Raw genomic sequence first — 21121 nt, forward strand, 5'->3', positions numbered from 1 at the left:
CTAGTAAACTGAGCTTGAATGCAGACAAGATGGAGGTGCCTTTGGTTAGTAGCAATAGCAATAGCAATAGCACTTACATTTATATACCGCTCTATAGCCAGAGCTCTCTAAGCGGTTTACAATGATTTAGCATATTGCCCCCAACATTCTGGGTACTCATTTTACCGACCTTGGAAGTAGGCGAGCCAATCGGGATGAAGGGATCCAATTGGTTCTGGATGGGGTTGCACTCCCCTTGAAAAAGCATGTGTGCAGCTTGGGAGTCCTGCTGGAACTGGCTCAACTTTTGGAAGCTCAGGTGGAGGCCGTGGCGAGGGGTGCTTTTGGACAGCTTCAGCTAGTGCGTCAGTTGCGACCCTTTCTCGTAAAGGTAGATCTGGCCAGTTACCCATGCCCTAGTCACGTCGCGGCTGGATTACTGTAATGCACTATATGTGGGGCTGCCCTTGAAGGATATTTGGAAACTGCAGCTAGTCCAAAATGTGGCAGCTAGGTTTGTATCTGGAACTGCCCGCTGGGATCATATTGTACCCATTCTGAAAGAGCTGCACTGGCTACCAATTTGTTTCCAGGTCCAATTCAAGGTTTTGACCTCTAAAGCCCTTAACAGTTTGGGCCCTGGATATCTCAAAGACCACCAGCTCCCAAGGTCTTCTGCCCACTTAACAAGATCATTGGAAGGGGCTCTGCTCTGCATGCCAACGGTGAGAGTGGCTTGGTTGTCGAGGACAGGGTCATTGCCCCTAGGCTTTGGAATGCTCTACCAGCTAGCATCCGCTCCTCAGTCTCCTTGACAGTTTTTAGGAAAAAAGTAAAAACACGGCTCTTCAGTCAGGCTTTTAAATAAAAGTTTTGTTTTTACTGCTGATGCTGCTTTGAAATCAATCAATCAATCAATCAACCAACCAAATATTGCTGCTGACTGTTGCTTATGTTATCTAGGTTTGTTTAAAAAATGGCCCAAAGGCAAAAAAACAACAACCCAAAAAAACAACAACCATGACTTGTCCCCTTAGCTAAGCAGGGTCCACCCTGCTTGCATATGAATGGGAGACTAGAAGTGTGAGCAATGCAAGATATTTCCCTCAGGGGATGGAGCTGCTCTGGAAAGAGCAGAAGGTTCCAAGTTCCCTCCCTGGCATCTCCAAGATAGGGCTGAGAGAGATATCTGCCTGCAACCTTGGAGAAGCCGCTGGCAGTGTGTGAAATCAATACTGAGCTAGATAGACCAATGGTCTGACTCAACATATGGCAGCTTCCTATGTTCTTATAACTGGCCACACCATTTTTTCTAGATATTTGGCCACTTTACAAAAGGCCCATGAAACAACCATTACTTTTCTGAAATCATAAACCTCCATTTCTAATACACACCAAAATGAGCATATAGTTGGTAAGTCAGAACCTATACATGCATATGCTGACCAGTGTTCTCTCTAATTTGTTTCACCTGTGTGTGGAATGAGTTTTGTTCTGGGCGGCAATATTAAGGCAGTGTGTGAGCACATGCATTCAGAGTGCGGCCTTCCTGATTCAGCCTGAGCGGGATCTAAAATTAACTGAGCCGACATAAAAAAAAATTGTGAGCGTGCACATGTGCACACGGCTTAGAGGGAACACTGATGCTGACTATAGAAGTTAGCATATGTGAAAGAAACAGAAATAAAATACACATGCTTACCCCAAGAACAAAAATAGGTTTATCTTTCTTTCTTTCTTTTTAAACTTTAAAAGCAACAGAAAAATTAACGTTCTTCACACTGGCTTTCAGAAGAGATTCAGCTCTTCTCTTTAATTTTAATACGGAAGGAGGAAATCTCTATGGGCTTACCTGTTTTAAAGCAGCTTCTAAAAAATTCTGCCCATGCAGCCTTCTACCTGAAAAACTAATGATCCTCTTTGCTATAAACATGCAACAAATTTGTAGCTCCAGTCTTAACATGGAGAAACCTTTTAATTATAAATGCTGAGCACAGATGTATAATTGATATCATAATACACTGTAGGCAGGGATTCATTTCAGATGAGCGATGAGGGACAATGAGCAGTGAATTCTGGGGCTAGCTTACTGGCTGGCTTCCTATGCTCCAAGGCCAAAGTATTCAATCACCAGGCCCCACCTCTTCCTTCATGGACCGATAGTTTTGCATTAGTTTGCAACTATTGTAAATGACTCTGACATAGAACCATTTGGGGTGACTGATAAGTACTCTGTTGAAAGTTACTGCTGAAGTTATTATCCCAGCTGAACTTCTGGAAGTCATGAGTAGTTCCCAGCCTCCAGATATCCCCCAATGTGCCACACACTGTGCACGGTGCATTGGAGGATTCCCCCAGGAGATGAGTGCTCTAGATGCCAGTCTCTGTGTCCACTGGGGCTTGATGCAGCCCCAGCAAATCCCACGATCCCAGAACCCAGGTTAAGGGCTTGCCCAAGCCTTTAACCAAAGCAGGGCTAGGCAGTACTGCCCTGCTGGGATCAGGCCCAATCCTGGTGGTTCTTACATGCAGCCTAACAAGCTTCCCTAACCTGGCTTAGGGTGTGCGTGAGAACAGCCTCAGTGAATTAATGCAAAGAGAAGGGTAAAATGTGCAACAAAATAATTTGGTGTTCCCAAAAATAGCTTCCCTAGGTAAAACCTATTGGAGCACTTTGGTTACTATTAATACATTACTCAAGAGTAACTGGAATCCCAGTTTATAATGATTTAGTACCAATACTCTGCTGAGAAAAGAAAGAAGTCCTCAATGGAGAAAGGCACACAGGTCTCTTGGTCTTTTTGTTTGTTTCTTGGCCAACAATGCCTTAGCAGCAGACTGAGATGCAGAAATTTAGCATGCAAGTCGAGGAAAAAGTATTACATACTAAATTTCTATATCTCAGTCTGCTCTTATGGCACGGGAACAGGGCCATTAAAAAGGTGGTAACTCAAAAACCAAAACAAAAAAAAAACAAAAAAACCCCACAAAATCCTCCTACCCCCAAACATCTACTTTATTGTTTTCAAAAAAGGAAAAGGCAATTGCCTAGTTACAATTTGGCATCCTGCTCTGTCCATTCTAAATCGGAGAGTATCCTGAATTACAAACACACAGTCACAAACCTCCTACTCAATTAAGAAAGGGCTGATTCAGATTATACCATCTGGACGCATCACCCACTTCACAATGAGATGCCTGAGTATGCACACTCCTCTCAGTGCAGTCTGCTTTGCGTCATTTTATGTTTTTAATTTTCTATTTAAATTGCATTTCTTATTAAATTTAGTATCATGTTTAGTATCAACATGACACAGGAGCATCCCTCTATGCTGTTGGACCTGTGGGATCACAGTATCCATTTTGGATACTTCTGTTCATGGGATCATGAACTTTTCACCTGTCCATATTTGGCAAAGACTCACAGCTGTTCAGCTGACATGAGCAAAACATGGGGCAATGCGTCCCAAGGTCATAAAGCTAAGACTATGAGGGGCCATCCCCAAATCTAAAGAGAAGGCAATCATCCAGGAAGTAGGCCTAATTCAAAAGGTACATCTCAAGGGAAGAAGATACTCCCTTTCTGCAAGAGAGATAGCCTTGCTAGTAGGGATGTGTGAATTGATTCAGGTACAAATCAATTTGTACCCAAATCTAGCTAATTCGGGTGATTTAGAGACAGAACAAATCACCCCATGGTCCACTGGCTAGATTTGGATCCAAATCGAATCACACCAGATATGATTCGAATCAGTTTGAGATTCGGATTCCTCCTATTAATTTCCCCAGATTCCCAGCTTTCATTTACAAAAAAATGTTCCAGCTTTCATTTACAAAAAAAAGATTCCCAGCTTTCATTTACAAAAAAATTCAAAAAAAGCGCTAAGCTCTAGCCCTTGTAGTAGTGCAGTTATGGAGCAAAATGTGTGGTCACTATTTTTCAAGTGTTTGGATTCTTTGGTGTATAATAACTTTCCCTCAATGAATCCCTATGAGGATTCATTATACATACACCTTAATTTTATGTTTATGTTCTAGGATTTTTTTCAAGTGTTTAGACTCTTTGGTGTCTAATAACCTTTCCTCATAATAAATCTTTATGAGGATTCATTACATATCAAATAGTCTAAAGACCTCAAAAATTCCTAAAATATAAACTGAGTACCCAGTACCCAGAGGGTAGTTGGCACATGGGATGCCACTAATTCCCCATCCCCACCCGCAAAGCACCCGCAAAGCAGTGGCGTCAAAATGAACAGAAGAAATGAAGGTGTGTAATGAAGACACCAAAGAATCTAAACACTTCAATGTTCCTTAAAAATAAAGGGAGCACCCCACTGCCTTGCAAGTGGAGGGGGTGTAGTTGGCACATGGCAGTTGATAGATGGCACTGTCCAATGACAGTCAAATCAACAGAAGGAATGAAGGTGTGCAATGAATCCTAATAGGGATTCATTATGATGAAGGTTATTATATACCAAAGAATCCAAACACGTCCCTACTTGTCACACGTCCAAACACGTCCCTGCTTGTCAGCACTCTCTGACACAACTCAGATAAAAGCAAGCATTTCCCTACCCTCCATAAATAGCTCAATTGGAAGGCAATGAACAGAGCTGAAGCAGCCCATTAAAACCCCGAATTGTATATCTTTGCACCTGGAGTGTCATTTCCATCTCAAGATGGTGTATCATCTCCATCTTAAGCCTAGCTATTTACATCTATACAGACACTTCCACAAGCCACACTTGCCTTTTGTTTGGCCAGTCACACCCAAGACTGACTAGTTCATGTAACTATGAACTTCATTGTTCTACCCAGGTTCCTGCCTCTCCAGAATTGGGAATTGCCTCCGGGCACGTTTTTGAGTATATGTACCCCTGGCCAAGCCACATGGCCTTGGAATCTCTTCAGATCTTTACCTTGCTGGTTCTCAAGCGTGCGAGTGGTAGCCCTTTGCTCCTCACCATTTCTTCTTCCTGCCTTTCTCCTGCAAAAAGACCTGCAAGTGAATCAAATGCACCATCGGCCCAAGGAGAGGTAAAACCAACTTCTTGCCCCTCTGAGGTCCCCCTCCCTCACTTCCTACTCTTCCCCCTATTCCCATTCTCTAGTACTTTCTATGGCACGCCTTAATCAGCAATTTGGACCCTAACTTGTATCCTGCATTTATCCTTAATAAAACTTTTAAACTGAATTTCTGTCTCCAAATCATTTCCAAAACACAAAACGTGCTCAAACTGATAATGAAGCCAAACTGCTCCCTCTACCCAAGCTAATCCCCCGTTCTAAGCCAAAAGCATAGTTGGAGTGTCAAGTCAGCATTCCAGGGCAGTTCTGGTAATAGCAGGTATTAGAAGCCATCTTCAGATATTATGTTGTATGTGCCTGCACATGTATCCACATGATTCCTATACATGCGTTGTGTTAATGACTGTACATACATTCAATTTATAAGTGAACCTCGATGCATACCCTCTCAAATGCAGGGAACAAAAAAAAAAAAAAAAAACCCCAAAAGGAAGTGTACTACTCTATATGCATTAAATATAATGTGTAAATGACTGTCCATGCATACAGGTCTCTATGTGCATGTGCATACACTGTTCACAGATTGTATATGTCTTGAATATAAAATGCATAGAGGGATAGAGTGGAAGTGATCTCATCCCTTCACTATTCTCAGAACTCTTCTCTGTGATAGGGTATATTCTCCAAATATTCACTGGATGTGAGGCTACTCTACAAATACTTACAGTAATATTTGAATTAGTATTTGATAACAATTTTGCAGTAGCAGTCAGTATTCTGCCTGAGAAATGAAAGCTGAATTTAGTAACATTCGCACTGATTTATTCAAGAATCGTCCCCTTGAATAGCTGGGGGGCATGGGGGCAGAGGCGTAACTATAGGGGGGGCAGGGGGGGCACGTGCCCCGGGCACCATCTTTTCTGGTCACATGGGGGGCACCACCATGACCAATTTTTTTTAAAAAAAAATTTAAATTTTTTGTTAATACAAATGTTTCCTGCTCAGTGCAGCAGCGCTGCAGTAGTCAAGGGAGTGCGTCAGTGCCCCCTTCCCCACGAGCGGTCCCTTCCGTGCCACCTGCGCCCCCCCATTGCTTTGCTGGCACCTGGCGGCCAGTCAGTGGCCTGGCTTGGCGGCAGCGGTGGGCGCTTGTGAGGAAAAACCTAAGTATAATGTAGTATGTTGGGGGGGGACGGGGGGGCACAGTGGGGGGGCGCCATTTCAGTGCTTGCCCCGGGCGCCGTTTTCCCTAGTTACGCCTCTGCATGGGGGTCCAGTTTCTCCCCTTAAATGAGCTCCATTAACCTCATTTCATTGCTCATGTGTTGCTGCAGTGTGTGGCGACACATGACTAGACCCCCGATGTAGAGGCTGCAAGCAGTCTCCTGGGCTCAGGGGTCTCTCCAGGATGCCCTGCGAGCTTGAGCGGGACATCCTGTGACTTCTGGGGACCACATGGCCCCCGATCCCTGCAGCCCCCGCCGACTCCATGACGGAGCTGGCAGTCGTGTGGGTGGCTGATCCAGATGCCCCAGGGCTGCCTTTTGATTGTCTGCGGGGAGAGCGGGGAAATCCTCTACAACGGGATGTGGTGATGGCCAATAGTCTGGATGACTTTAAAAGGGGCTTAGACAAATTCATGGAGGACAGGTCTATCAATAGCTACTAGTCTGGCTATAGGCTACCTCCAGCATCAGAGGCAAGATGCCTCTAAATACCAGTTGCAGGGGAGCAACAGCAGGCGAAAGGACATGTCCTCAGGTTTTGCCTGTGGGCTTCTCAGGGGCATCTGGTGGACCACTGTGTGAAACAGGATGCTGGAATGGATGGGAGTTAGTCCTGAACCCGCCAGGCTGTTCTTATGTTCTTAAACAAAATAAAGGTAATCTCAAAACTACTAAAAGATATCTATTAATTCACTACAGAAAGATTACTATGTCTGATGCATTTCAAATACAATGCAGTACTTCATCAGAGGCATCCAAGAAACACATTTCAAAAATATATCAATCAGACAATGCATTGCAATATTTAAAATCCTAAGCATGTACATAAAAAGCATTATCATCTTAAGACTAGAAATGAAGGAATGCACAAGCCTGATGTACAAACTCTATATGGAAATATATTTAACAACCATAAAAAAGTGCTACCCTACTAGCTTAAAAAGTTATGTAATCATCACTTCAAAACCTCCCTCTTCCTACAGGTTATGACTCAAAGGGGAAAGATGAATAAAGATGTACAGTGCTGAGAAAAAAGTTTGTGTACCCCCTAGGATGGTCTGTGTATTGTGAATAAGCACAATTCTTATTCAAAACATGATTAGATCCTAAGCTAAACTCCAATAAGAGAAGAGGGAAATCCCACTGAATTAATAACTTAGACAAAAGGGATATATTTTGAATATTCATCCAACAGAAAGATTCGACAACAAACATCCTTGTGTGCAAAAGTACGTGAACACTTCCATTCAGTAACTGGTGGCACCTTCTTAAGCAGCAACTAAATGTTTTCTGTAACTGGTGATCATTCTCTCACATTGGCTAAGAGGAATGTTGATCAGTCTCTCACATAGGCTTGGAGGAATCTTGGGCCATTCTTACATACAGACATTCAAAAACTGTGTCAGCTCTGTGACATTTTGAGGGCTTTCTGGTCTTGCCACAACACTTGAGGGCTTTCTGGTTTCCTGGTCTTGCCACAACATTTCAAAAGGGCTTAAGTCAGAGCTTTGGCTTGGCCACTCCAAAAAATGAAATCTCTTCTTCTTCAGCAATTCTATGGTAGATTTACTTGAGGGTTTAGGGTCATCTTGCGCCATGACTCATTTTCAGCTCAGCTTCAGTTTTTGGACAGATGGCCTGACATTGTCCTCTAGAACTTTCTGATATGCAGCTGAATTCATGGTTTCATCAATGATGGCAAGCCGTCCAAGTCCTGATGCAGCAAAGCAGCCCCAAACCATGATGGCTCTGCCACCAAGCTTGACAGTCAGGCTGAGGTTCTTATTTGGAAGGCAGTGTTTTGTTTTCGCCAAACAAGACATTTGTGACTGTGTCCAAAAAGTTCAATTTTGTATTCATCTGTCCAGAGAACATTATACCAGAAGCCTTGTGGGTCACCCAGATGCTCCTTAACGAACCTCAGCCAGACAGCAATGCTCTTTAGAGAGCAGCGGTTTCTTCCTAGTTGTCCTCCAATGAACACCATTCCATTCAGTTTTTTCCTGATGTTTGATGCATGAACCCTCAAACTGGTCACAGGGAGAGAGGCCTGCAGATCTTTTAGATGTTAGTCTGGTGTGTGTGTGTGTCTGTGTGTGTGTCTGTGTGTCTGTGTGTGTGTGTATGTTTCAAGTGTTCCTCCAAGGAGCCCAGAGCGGTGTACTACATACTGAAGTTTCTGCTCACAACAACCCTGTTAAGTAAGTTAGGCTGAGAGAGAAGTGACTGGCCCAGAGTCACCCAGCAAGTATCATGGCTGAATGGGGATTTGAACTCGGGTCTTCCGGGTCCTAGTCCAGCACTCTAACCACTACACCACGCTGGCTCTCATAATAAAAATTCATTAAAAAGTTCAGAATAAAAACTGGGCTCTTGCACTGTCCCAAGCTTGCCTTTGAAGTCCACCACAGCCCCACAGCTGGGCACTATGACTATGTAGCATAATGCAGCCAATATTTCCAATGTCAGTAGCATTGCAAAAGTGCAATTGCACCAGTTTACATATTTGCAGAAGAGTGCTCTTGCGCAAGAGCACTGACCGTTTTTTCAGACATTTGTAGCAGTATAGGTATGGTTCAGAATTGCCCATGATTCACTGTGCAACATGTCAGACATTGTTTGGAAAAAACATTGCTGTCTGTTAGAGATCTTCTGTTCTATTCTAAAACCCTTCAAAATAATGCTTCCTAGTTATTTGATGCATAAGAAATTGTTGTAAAAGGGAAGTTAGGCAAGGTGTCATATAATTGCCTGCAATGCATGCCACATTTCATTAGGTCCCACATAACAACCAAACAGTGTGCCCCTGACCCCATTTTTAAGCACTGGTGCATAAATGGACTCAGAATACCAACATTTTATTGAAGTGGATAATGTGTTCTAAATCAACATATCTGAAGCAGATAAAGTTTGAATAGCATACTGTCACCACCTGCACAAAAGTGTTCAACGCGATTTACAAACCACTTTAGCTGGTAAACATGGACTCAAACCAGCTCATTTCCATTAAGGTGAGAATAAACCAAGTGCAGAAACCTTGAACTAAGTGGTTTAAGAAAGACAATCTCAGCAATTAAATAATGTTCATATAAGGAGGGAAATCAGACAATACTGACAATACCAAATCTGAAAGCATCAGCATTGATCCTGAGAGAGAGAGAGAAAGAGAGAGAGAGAGAGAGAGAGAGAGAGCGCATTGATCCAGAGAGGAGAGCTGGTCTTGTGGTAGCAAGCATGACTTGTCCCCATAGCTAAGCAGGGTCTGCCCTGGTTGCATCTGAATGGAAGACTTGATGTGTGAGCACTGCAAGATATTCCCCTCAGGGGATGAAGCCGCTCTGGGAAGAGCAGAAGGTTTCAAGTTCCCTCCCTGGCTTCTCCAAGATAGGGCTGAGAGAGATTCCTGCCTCCAATCTTGGAGAAGCCGCTGCCAGACTGTGAAGACAATACTGAGCTAGATAGACCAATGGTCTGACTCAGTATATGGCACTTTCCTATGTTCCTATCCAATACATGAAACCCACACAAATTAATTCATGGAAACATCAAGGCAGGGTTGTCAACTGTGCCCCCCCCCTCACCCGAAAGGCTCTCATGGCTTTTAAAATTGTGACTCATGAAGAAAGGAAGAAGCTAGTTCAGTGCAGTGATGAGAAATTTTTCTCCTGTTGAATTTCTGCTTGTTATACATGCTAAAAGTGGAGGGTTGCTGACTGGGGGAAAAAAACAGGTGGCAACCCTAAATCAGGGCAATAATAAAGTATACTAATCCATCTTATTAAGAAACCAAAAGGGACAAAAATACAAAAAGCCTATTGAAATGAATAGAAATATAATTGCATATAAATAATAGAAATAGTGTTGTTTCTGAGGCAGAGAACTGGAAAAATACTGGTACTGACAAATTATCACAATGCACAAGAGACTGGAAGAATTCTATCAATGAATTTTGAATTATTCTGCCTACATATAATTACACAGATAGCAATTCCAGCACTTCTGAAAAATCTATAGACCCATTTCTTGCCTACCAATGAAGGATGTAGCATTGAGCAAGGGAGCAATCAACATCCCATTGAAGTGATTTGCCCAGCTGCCATGGACAGCACTGAGTTGAACCGTACCCCATATTAATAACGGCAGACATTAACAGCCATCTCACAAAACAATTTAATACTCTAAACTGACCAGAATGGATGCCATAAATGATTAAGAATGAAATAATAGACATTGATAGAGATTATTATCACAGCAAAAACATGCCGTATAAAGGGAAAAGTTGTATTTTTAATGAACTGACTATAAGGAACCTGCTGATGTCTTCTTATTTAATTGATTAGGAGATTGGCAACCAAAGTATCTGAAGTATAATGAAACATTACAAAAATGTAATCTGAGCATAGCTAAGGTTTGCTTTGGACAGTTGCATACCCTTCAAACAAATGAGGCTGACATAAATTGGAATACAAAAATGGTTTGGCCAACGTATTTTAGCAAGCACTATGAAACAAATGACAGAATGGAAATGTGCTGCAACATCTTCACTCTGAAGGACCATTTTCTGTAGTTTGTTTCTTTGAGCAGTTCAACAGTGGGATGCCTCCCCACAGATGCAAAGGTAGTCATCTTCTCCAGCTTTCTTGCCTACAAGCTCTTTTTTATCACACAATTTCATAAGTTGCTTCACAACTGGCCCATAACACTGTGTTGCAGAGTAATTACTTATCCTTTATAAGTATTGTAACAAGAAGCCAACAGTAACTGATAAACAAGAGTTTGATATTTATTCCTAACTAAACATAGGCTAAGAAAACAATAAACAGACTAACAGTCTCTTATGCAGAGAGAGGGAGAACCTCTCAGTTTGAATTCAAGGCAACAAGTAAGGAGCAGACAAACAAACCATGACTCAACCCAGTGTTCTCTCTAAAAAAATTTATTTGTGTGTGGAATGAGTTTTGTTCTGAGCGTCAGTATCAAGGCAGTGTGTGCGCAAATGGATTTGGAGTGGGGCCTTCCTGATTCAACCTGAGTGGGATCTAAAATGAACTGAGAGGACATCAAAAAACGTGTGAGCACGCACACATGCACACACCTTAGATGGAACCCTGACTCCACCCCTTAGCCAGGACATAGAGACATTCACATAGACATGCATGCTACATACAAATAACTGAGACAATGTCTATGGTAAAACCCCAACATGGTAAACACTCACCTCTGGCTGTAATTTTTTTTAATTGGATGATATTTAATTACAACTAACATTAAGAGGTTCAGGAGAATGAAGAGGTTGCAATCAACTGTCCCTTTACCAGTATAGGACACCCACTAGGGAAACTAAAGCAGTTTCAGAACCATAATCAGTCATAACCAGAACCATCTGATCCTGGGTTGCCACGATTTCCTTTAGGACTCACACAAGTATGACAGTTTTGAAACAGGGTAATAGTGTAAATCCCTCTGATATGATTTTTCAGAAGGTGGCAAACCACTGCCTCCTTCAACAGAGCAAGATCCACTACCTTTAAGAGAAGATTCACTACCTCCAATACCCATACACCTGTCCCATCCTGGCCAACTTAATTAGTGAGGGAGTGCAAGGATTCTTAAGCCTGTCCACATCTTCAGGTAATATAAGCTGATCTGAATTCCCAAAGACCTGATCAGGCAGAGCACTAGCTACATTCCCCCCACCAAAAAAACCTACATGTCTGTGTGGATAACAGGGATTTCATCTCCGAAATCTCTTGGGAAATGGTCACAACAGACAGCTGATGGATCAAAATCATCCTCAATGATTTTGGTTCATTGAGTGACAAGCGCCTTACTACTATGAAATGTTCCACTGGATGACATTGAGCAAATGCAATGGTGCAGAGAAGTAAGGTTCCTTTGCCATCATAATTGCCAGCCTAGGATTCAATATGGGTTCTAACTTGTGTTCAGTCAGATTCTCAGCAAATCTTTCTCCACTGGCATCACAGTCTTTGGCTCAAGTTTAATTAAAACAACTTTAATTCAGGAATGTATACTGAGGCCTACCAGTATCTTTCATACCTATCTTACCAGGGCCTGTAAAGTGAAAGTGAAAGTAAAGTGTAAAGGTAAAATCTGTGAAGGTTTAGACATCAGGAAATCTGAGTTGGAACTGCCCCATATTCTGGAATATTTGGATTTCTAGACAACATGGAACAGTCAACTGTTATGACTGTCATTAAATTTCCTCATCTAACCCTCTGATCTCTTCAATCATGCCATCTCCTCCTTCACCTCTGACATCTCTGGTTGTCATATTTTTTTTCTCTTGGTGCCACTGGCTATAATCCTTGGGGCTGTTACAACTCTTCTCCCCAAGCATTTATGATTTAAGTTTAAAGCATGAGTGGCTTCCTAGAAATGGGCTGTTTGTCCAGCCACATAACCCCTATTCCATCATTCGGGATAAATAAGTTATTAGGCTGAAAAAATTAGAACAATTAGATACTTGAGCACCAGAACACAGAAAATTGCTGCAAGCATGGTGATATAAATCCTATTACTTCAGGACAGCAGAAGCTGGCAGCAGCAAGAAGCAGGCAGCAAAAATAATTACTCCAGAGTGATTGCATAATAATAAATTATGGATCACTTTCTGAACCCATGAATTAAAGTACATAGGAAGGCAGAGATACCATTGGTGATGCTAAAATCAGTTTGCTACAGATATGCCACTACCAGACAGAAAACAGAACATTTGGTGAGTTCTTTGAGAGCCATATTGAAGGAATTCAAGCCAATTCTTGTACTAGATTGAATGTGGGATTTTTTGAGGAGAAAAAATTGTAGAGACTCCTAACTGCATGCATAATCTCCTAATTCAAATTTTCTTCAGCATTACTTTTTAAAGGTACTAATGGACTAGAGAAAGGAGCGGGGGAGAACTGGTGGATGGTGAGGGTGGTGTGTGGGAGGGGGCAGTGACAGGTACCTTTAACAACAAACAACAAATATTTATATACTGCTTTTCAACAAAAGTTTCCAAAGCAGTTTACATGGAGAAATAAACAAATAAATAAGATGGAGCTCTGTCCCCAAAGGGCTCACAATCGAAAAAGCAACATGATAGACACCAGCATCAATCACTGGAGGAACTGTGCTGGGAGTAGATAGGGCCAGTTACTCTCCCCGTGCTAAATAAAGGGAATCACCATGTTTAAAAGGTGCCTCTTTGCCCAGTTAGTAGGGGTCAAAAGATGCTACTAGCGATACTGCCTGCATCTGGAAGCATCCCATGTGGCAATTGCCCAGCCTATGGCACTTGCCTGGCCTCTGCACATGCATGGCAGCCATTGGCATAGTCAGTATGGTGTTGCTGACCATGCACATGGCTGCTGCGCATGCACAGAGGCCAGGCGAGTGCCATAGGCAGGGCAGACGCTGTGTGGGATGTCAAGTGGGGTGCCGCTGGCAGTACCGCTCGTAATGACTTTTATAGGTCCCTCCCCCTGCCAATGCCGCCCTCACCAGCCACCGTAGGGGGAATGTAAACGTTTTGAACTTTGTAAAGTTCAAATGTTTTGATGCTTTAACATACTTGCCTTAACATTCATTGGGTGACATCCTGAATAATGAAGATCTTGTGTAGTGAACAAAGTTGCGCTTGCACAAGAAGATTGCATAGTTGTGCTAAAAAAAAAGGGGGGGATTAATGCAATTGCACTATAACGCTCGTGGAAAAGTCCTCTTCAAAATACATGAGGTATGCTGCAGGTTGTGTGACTGCTGTGCAAGCACAAGCATACTTGCAGTTGCACCACAGTAGTGTGGAACGCAAGCTCCAGACTTAGTGCAACATTTTGTGCTAGCACAATGTCCTTCCGCAAGTGCTTCATTAGTTAGGATGACAGCTATTAAGAGTTAGATTCAATTTCTAAAAGTCTGTCTGTGAAAGCCTGTGAAAGTCTGTGAAAGCTGAATCAGAAAAGTAAAATCTGACATTTTAGACTTTGACATCTAAAATGCTGAATTGTGTCAAATTTCATTTCAACTCTAGCAGATACTAGGCAATGTCCGTAGGCAGCTCACCCTTACACATCTTGATTAAGCTGCCATATGAGGCATTGGTCTGAAAAGGCAGGGCCAGAGGTCTTTTGAATGAGTAAAAATAATACATACATTGTTCAGAAAGTTGCATGCCAGAGAAATGTACAGCATTCCTCCCAAGAAGAGGATATATTCACCAGATTCTGTCTCCTGTTTGCTTGCTTGACTAGCCAAGCTCAAGAGTGCTAATGTGCATGAAGCATGGCATTGCTTCACATGGAGCTTTTACTTACTCTTGCTTCACTGACAAACTCTGTGGCATACTGGCTCTTTTTCTACAAATGACGAAGCTGGAAATTATTGCAGTCATCATTGTTTCTGAAGAATCATGACAAAAGCAAGTCCACAAAATCCATTTAAACACTGACTGCAAAAACAAGCTTTCTGTCCCCAAAGGCCAGAGAAACACTTAGCTTCAGTGTACACAGTAGAACTTTGATATTCGTAGATCTATCACTGCAGATTTGCGAATCTGTGGCCGGGTAATAGATACTCGACCTCAGTATATGTGGGGGTGGGGAAAGGTTTAAAAAGCGTTAAATCCGAACTTCTGTTGGGCTCTTCCGGTCAGCATGGTGGCATTCCTCAGAACTATTCAAGCCCCCTGCCTGCATCCAACAAAATCCGGCCCCTCAACCCCCTCCTTAAGGACCGGAGACCCTGCACAAGAAAGCTTATAACTGCAGCTCCCTGCCTAGCCCTTCAAACTGCCTATGGATGCGACAGCTCCCAAAATACCTCCCCTCAACATCGGTAGACTGAGTAACTGAAGCCTCCTTGCTTCCTCTTCGCTTTTCACTCAGACGGAACAGAGACTTCTGCATCTACCAGAGAAGGTTGGTTATCTTTAGTAACTGCCTGAGAGACGGAGGAGGAAAAGGAGAGACGGTGAAGAAGAGACGGAGGAGTGGGGGCTGGACCACATGGCAGAGGAACCGGGAGGAAAAACAAACAGCAACAGAGAGAAACCCAAGAAAGTCCCTCAATTAGAACAACACAGACTGCTGGGCATCCCCCTCGCCTTGTAAATTTAAGAAAGTCCATCCCTCCAAGTCCCTCCTGAACTGAAAGTGAGCACTGAAACGGAGCGGCCTCTCAGTCACCTCCCTGTCCAGAAGATACCGTTGCCTGGGTGAGCTGCATTGACCCCTTTGCCTCTCCTCCCTTATCTGAAGGAGTTAATGAGTAGAACAAAACTTAATTCTAACCTAGCTACTTGAAGGGGGAGGGGAAGACAAGAGGGCAAAGGGTACCTGGTAAAGTATATAGCGAGCAACACAGACACACGGAGGAGGGAACAGCAAAAACCACAAATATAAGCACAGGAAAGCAGTATACAGTAAGTCAATAGCGCCTCCCCCTGACTAACCCCAACAATAGCACAGGAAGGGGAGAGAAGAAGTAGAGAGAGTGGCAACCTGGGGGCAAGGCACAAGCAGAGCGGAGTCCCTAAGGGTGGTGCAGAGGCAGACTCCAAGATGCCAAGAGCAGACAGCAAAACCGAGGATGGGATGGGTACCCAAGCCCTCTTCTCACTCCTTAAGGAAGTGGTGAGTGACACCCAAAAAGTGGTGAGTGACACCAAAAGTCTAAAAGTGGGACAAGAGACAATTAAGGCAGAAATAGGTGAGGTCCGGGCTTCCATGGAACAGCTCACATCCACAGTACAAGAAGCAGAGGAGTGCACTGTAACACTAGAGGACAGGTCCTCCAGTACAGAGACTTCTTTACAACAACAGACTAATCGTGATTTAGCAATCCTTAGGGATAAGCTAACAGACCTAGAGGGCCCTAACCGAAGTAACAATTTGTGTTTAATGGGGGAACAAAGGCAGTACTGGAGGACGTGATTTGATAAAAGTAGTAACCTCCATAATGCAGCAGGCTTTGAGCCTCCCCGGCAGGGTGGATTTGATTTAAATCAAACTGATTTAAATCACAATTTAAATCACGATTTAAATCACTAGCAGGGTGGATAAAAATCAAAAAAATCCGATTTAAATCAAAAAAATCCGATTTAAATAAAAAAAATCCGATTTTTTAAATTTAAATCGGATTTTTTTAATTTAAATCAGATTTTTTTATTTTTATCCACCCTGCTAGTGATTTAAATCGTGATTTAAATTGTGATTTAAATCAGTTTGATTTAAATCAAATCCACCCTGCTCCCCGGGGACAATGACCTTGAGATTGAGAGGGCACATAGAGCCCTGGGATCATGCCCAGCAGTAGATGCTCCTCCTCGGGCCATCATTTTTGAGATTTACAACTAAAGAAGATCTCCTGGCAAGGGCCAGAGAGAAAGGCCAACTAAGGTGGGGCTCACATAACAATTCCATCTATCTGTTCCAAAATTTCCCAAAGGCAGTTGTGGACCAAAGAAAGAAATTTCAACTCTGCAGGACCATGGCAAGAGAAAAGAAAGTAACCTGCTTTTTTCAAATATCCTTCTATCCTCTGCCACATCTACAATGGCAGGATGCATCGCTTTAGCAACACGGCCCAGGCTTAATCTTTACTGAAGGATTGCAAGCAAACGGCTGGTTCTTATTTTTATAGAGCTGCTGGACATGATTCTCTCTCTCTATAAGGCATGGGATGTGCTACATTTCTCTTCTGGGTGTTGGTGCGGGGTTCTCTTCCTCTTAGGCTTAAAGTGTTAAAGTAGAAGACTGGCCGGGTGCATGGTGGAGGCTCCAAGGGAACATATGACATGAAATGTTCAGTAGGCCACAGACTGCTATTGAACCTGGAGCAGACAATTTACATAATGCCGTGGGCACAGGGCTCTCTCTAACTTGTTTTTCCATCTCAGAGTGGGGTGAGTTTTGTTTTGAGCAGCGGTGTAGCCTGCTTTAGAAGACACCCCTTCTTGTTAGTGGCAGAGAACTGCTGTAATCCTCACAAAGTGCTCACACATGAAGCGCCAAAGAGACTGCCCTTCTGAAGTCACAATATATTAATCCTGGGGCCCGAGTTGATGCTGTGCCTCTGGGCAGCAGCTGCATGAACAAAGACTACTCCCATGCACCGGCCCCTCCAATAGGAGGTGGAAAATGAGGATATAGAATTCTAGGAGGGTGAATTTGGTTATAACTGGGTAATCCCGACATTGGATATGGCCTGGGAGGGGTGGTGGGTACTGGGAATTGCCTCATAACTGACCCTTCTGGTAAGTCTAATAATGACTTTCTTACCTTTATTTCACTTCTACCCTCTAATTCTCACCGCTCTGCTATTCTCCACTCCCCTACTCTACTGTCCCCTAAACACCCTACTCACCAATGCAACTACACTAATAAATACCAGAGCTGCTAACCCGGCACACCAAGTGTTCTACGGGAGCCTCACCTCAATGTTTATTAATCTGTTTGCTAACACATTTTTATTGAGTTCTAAAGGCCCATTTCAGGAGGGCTATAAGGACCTCCCCTGATGGAAGGACTCCAAGCTACCAGCATCACCGAACCAACCAGGGGAAGAGTGAGTGTCTTAATGGGAATAGATGGGTCTAGAATAACAAATACTAGGGCTATAGGTCCTCGGGCAAACCATTCTTAAAATTACTTTATGGCAGGACATTTGAATTTTATTACCTTTAAGGTCAAGGGGCTAGGAACACCCCCCAAAAAACCCAAATTCTCACATACTTAAAGAGACAAAATGTTGACATGGCCTTCCTACAAGAAATGCATATGACAGAAAAGGACATTCATAGGCTCAAACTGAGTTGGGTAGGCCATGTTCTAGGGGCTGGGTCCTCTTCCAAATCAAGAGGGGTGGCAATCCTAGTTCATAAGCGCATCATGTTTAACCCCCTTAACATAGAAGTGGACCCCCAAGGAAGATATATCATTGTGGAAGACCAGATCAAACCCCAAATCTTCCTATTGGCTAATGTATATGCCCCCAATGAGGATTGCCCCTCTTTTTTTCAGTTTTACACTCTAAGCTTCTCACAAGGGAGAATAATAATTTAATCTATGGAGGAGACTTTAATGAGGTCCTGAACCCTTTACTGGACAGAAGCACAGGGCAATCTGCGTTATCAAAGTCACGTGTTCTATTAAACAGAGTAATGGAGGATCTTGGCCTCTATGATGTATGAAGATTACTACACCCCAAAGACAGGGACTACACTATTCCTATCAAAAACCCATAAAACAAGCGCAAGGATTGTTTTCTGGCTTCTATCCCCAACTCTGGGGAAACATGTAATTGCATGTGAAATTGGTCCACTCATTATCTTGGACCATGCGCCAGTAGTATTAAAAATACAGTTATCAAGTATTGGAAATCTGAAGCAGAAACAATGGAGACTAAATATCTCCCTGTTAAAGGACCCCAAATTCATTACAATGATTGGGTGTGAAATCCAAGAGTTCCTGAAGTGTAATAGGAATTCAGGAATTAGCTCTGCACTCCTCTGGGAAACCCTCAAGGCATACTTATGAGGCAGAATTATTGCCTTTGCCACATATTTTAAAAAGGAGCAGCTCAAGAGCTACAAGGAATCGAAAGAGAAACTCAAAGTGGCTTGGCTGGAATATAATGCCAATCCGTCCCCTCATACCTACTCTAGACTTCTGAAGTTGCAGTATGAAGTGAACCTGATGCATGCCAAACAGGCTGACTTCCTCCTAGCCTGCTTGAGGCAAACATACTGGGAATCGGGAGAAAAAGCAGGCAAGCTTTTGGCCCTTAGGATCAAACAAATACAATACCGCTCCCATATAAGAGGTATCAAAGACAGTAAAAGGCACTTACACACGGACAACAAGGCAATTAATTGGGTGTTAGAAACTTTTTATTCAGAACTATATAACCATATCTCATCTCATGGTAGCGAGGAGGTCCAGCAATTCCTGGACAAAATGAAGATGCCAACCCTTACTGATTTGTAATCGGCATCTTTGCTACACCCATACATATCCTTAGCTGAAATCCAGGAAGCAATTAAAACAATTAAATCTTGAAAGGCCCCAGGCGAGGATGGGTACCGTCTGATTGGTACAAATCATTCTCTGATAATCTAGCCTCTCTGTTGGCAGAGGTGGCTACAGAAGCCACAAACACACACAAATTGCCAATGATCATGTACGAGGCAACTGTGTCCCTCATACCAAAGCCACAAAGGGATCCTTATCAATGTGAGAACTATAGACCAATATCATTACACAATGTTGATGTCAAAATCTTTGCCACAATTCTGGCAACCCATCACAGCAGATGCATATCCATTGTTATACACACAAGACAGGTTGGCTTTATACCTAAGCGACAGGGGGCAGACAACATACGGTTGGTGCACAATCTTATTCACATCACGTCCCGGAGGAGCAAACAGGCCCTCTTGCTGTCCCTTGATGCAAAGAAGGCCTTTGATAAAGTACAAAGGGATTTCCTGCTGGCAACCCTTGAGAAATTCAAGTTTCCAACAAACTTCCTAAACTGGGTATGCACAATTTATAAAATGCCTACACCTAGGATTAATACTAACGGCCAAAGGACAGGACTCATTTCTCTAAAGTGTGGGGGTTAGACAGGGCTGTCCCTTATCCCCACTGCTCTTTGACCTGGCTCTCAAACCCCTGAACTGCGCAGTGAGGCAAGATGTAGGTATTAAAGGGATTGAGGTAGATGGACAAGAACATAAAATTGCGCTATATGCTGATGACATCCTCCTGTTTCTGGCCAAACCACAGGACTCCATCCCTAAACTTATGGAATTGTTACACCAATTTGGGAACCTATCGGGATACAACATTAACTGGCACAAATCCGAGGCTATGTCCATTGGGAAATTACCTCTCTCTAATAGAGAAATGCCCTGGCCTTTTACATGGAAAAAAGAATTCCTGAAATACCTAGGAATTTTTATTACTAAACGACCTAATTGGGTAGTCAAGATAAAATACTTACACAGTATACTTAGATAAAATACTTACACAGATTAAGAATGATTTCCTCTGCTGGGCTGACCTTCCACTAAGTTTGTGGGGCAAGATAAATGTTATAAAGATGAATGTTATGCCCAGATGTATTTATACCTTAAGAGGGCTTCCATTGCTTATCCCTCAAAGATACTTCAGATAAATTGACAGAGCGGTGAGGAGGTTTCTCTGGGGAAATAACAGGCCTCGGATTGCCTATAATAAACTCCAGCTAGCTAGAGACAAAGGGGGCTTCAACCTAGTGAATCTCAGACTGTATCATAACACGTTTTTAATTGCACAAGCTAAACATTGGCGAATTCGCACGGAAGGGGAAAGGCCAGGATGGGCTCAAGTGGAGTTAACGGAACTGAAACTCTTAGAGGGCTGGGAAGTGCTGGGCTCTAGATATCTTAAGCACCCCCATTACCAACCCCCTACAATGCTAGCAGCCCGACATGCCTGGAAGGAACTGGCAAGACAGCTAAATTTTGATCCCTATGCCCACACGGATATGACACTGTGGGGAAACCTGCACGTATTGATAGGCAAACAGCCAGTCTTATGGAAGCATTGGGCAGAAAAAGGTATCAGCCAGTTATCACAACTGATAACTGAAGATGAGAATTACAAACCCTTTGCACTTTTGCAAGAGGAGTTTCATTTACCACTGGCAAGTGCATGGCAGTATATGCAACTGAAACATAGCATTTCTGCTCAATTTGGTCCGGATGCCCTGGTGGCCCCTGCAACTCCAGTTATAGTAGTGCAGGCCCAGGCGCATAACAATGATAGGGCAAGGGGAGACAGTTGTCTGGAGGCCCCACTGCCTGGAGGGGCCCCCCAGAGGCACCTCATGTGACTCCC

General features: G+C 43.1%; 1 protein-coding gene across 14 annotated transcripts in view; it reads right to left on the reverse strand.

Annotated features, from left to right (window-relative positions):
- Positions 1 to 21121, reverse strand: part of CDH12 (cadherin 12) — a 987186-nt gene that overhangs the window by 441860 nt on the left and 524205 nt on the right. The window contains exon 1 of one of the 14 annotated variants that reach the window (XM_053248999.1): positions 4902 to 4947. The exons of the other annotated variants lie outside the window; for them this stretch is intronic. The gene's annotated coding sequence lies outside the window, so the exon portion shown is untranslated. Of the gene's footprint in view, positions 1 to 4901; positions 4948 to 21121 lie in introns of those variants that run through there. 14 annotated transcript variants of the gene reach the window in all.

The sequence above is a fragment of the Hemicordylus capensis genome, chromosome 4 (genome assembly GCF_027244095.1).
Source record: "Hemicordylus capensis ecotype Gifberg chromosome 4, rHemCap1.1.pri, whole genome shotgun sequence".
In the NCBI taxonomy this organism is placed as follows: Eukaryota; Metazoa; Chordata; class Lepidosauria; order Squamata; family Cordylidae; genus Hemicordylus; species Hemicordylus capensis.